The 1,439-nt window shown below is 41.6% G+C and overlaps 1 long non-coding RNA gene across 1 annotated transcript in view; it reads left to right on the top strand.

Moving 5' to 3' along the window:
• Positions 1-1,030: 1,030 nt before the first annotated feature.
• LOC109526967 (uncharacterized) overlaps positions 1,031-1,439 on the top strand; it is an 845-nt gene continuing 436 nt past the window's right edge. Inside the window, exon 1 of the long non-coding RNA XR_002170439.1 lies at positions 1,031-1,205. This is a non-coding gene — a long non-coding RNA (uncharacterized LOC109526967). The remainder of the gene's footprint in view (positions 1,206-1,439) is intronic.

Here is a 1,439-nt window from a genome sequence, read left to right as displayed (position 1 = left end):
TAGGGGAAACTTTGGTCGCTCTGCGGGACGGGATAAAATTATCCGATCGGAATAAAATTTTGCACACATCCTTGTGTCATAGTATCGACAAGATTTCCGACCCGGCCCGACGAATCCGACAAACTTTTTTTTTTTGCCATGAAAATGTGGACCACCCTAATGCACAAGTGTCTAAAATGTATTGATTGATGCTATTTATTAATTGTATTAATTATTTTTTATTGTATTCAATAAATATAAATTAATACATTCTCAAGCCTGACCAGGGACTAAAATTGCAAATACACTGAAGCTAAATGTTTTACATGCATATTCTTCTTCTTCTTCTTCTCCCTTCGGCACATCCCTATTCAGGGGTCGCCACAGCGAGTCAGTAATTTCCATCCGCCCCTGTAAACCGTCCTACCAACTCGCATGGTCGTCTTGGCAAAAGTTTTACGCCGGATGCCATTCCTGACGCAACCCTCCCCATTTCTCCGGGCTTGGGACCGGCACTGGGGAACAGTGCACCCCCAGGGGAGGGCACTGCCCCCCAGCGGCTGGGTTGTTTCACATGCATATAATTATCCAAATTTTAAAAGGCAATGTCTAATATGTTGTTCCTGTTAAATAAAATTTTAAATAAAAAGGGATACTAACAAAGTTACACACACACACACACACACACACACACACACACACACACACACACACACAGGACAGGATTGTGTTCTTTTCAGCATCACATACCTGATGGTCCAGTGCTTGTGGAAGCGCAAATATCCTCTGTCTGTGTCTCACACTCCACTTCTATTGCAGTCTCATCTTCCTCATTCTCAGGATCTTCATTTGTATCCCTTTCCTGCTCTGTGTCCTTGCTCTGAAAATAAATTAATCCCGTGTCCTCTGACTCTCCCTCTCTGGTGCTTTCAACTTGCTCCTCTTCAGATCTCTCACCACCATCATCATCGGACTCTCTCTCTGTGTCTGGATCAATGTGTTTCTTTTTCATATAGAAATATGATGTAATGTACATTTTTCTTTTCATTTTTAAAGTTAAATGTTGAAGTGAAGAGGAATTAGACTGAATAATGCTACTGTTGGGGGCTTGTTTCGTTTTGTGATTTTACATCGAAAATATAAATCGTGTCGTGTCGAAAATAGCACTCGTGTCGTGGTAATCTGCTTCTCTGCGGACTGCTTCTTATTTTCCCGCTCATTTTTAAGTGGTGTAGTGCAGGGGTCCCCAACCTTTTTTGCCCCACGGACCTGTTTATGTCAGACAATATTTTCAGGGACCGGCAATTAAGGTGTGGCGGAAATAATACAACAAAATAATATGGTATGAGCTGCATGAAAACTGTGGTGTTTTCGAAATATAATAATAAACACAAGGAGCGTCTAATCTGGCCGCAACACTCTGATCGCTATGGTAATGTTTAATGCCTTCAAAATACGAT

Source organism: Hippocampus comes, unplaced genomic scaffold (genome assembly GCF_001891065.2).
Source record: "Hippocampus comes isolate QL1 unplaced genomic scaffold, H_comes_QL1_v1.1 scaffold405, whole genome shotgun sequence".
NCBI lineage: Eukaryota > Metazoa > Chordata > Actinopteri > Syngnathiformes > Syngnathidae > Hippocampus > Hippocampus comes.
The sequence above is the reverse complement of the archived record's forward strand: the minus strand, read 5'-3'. Positions and strand labels throughout refer to the sequence as shown.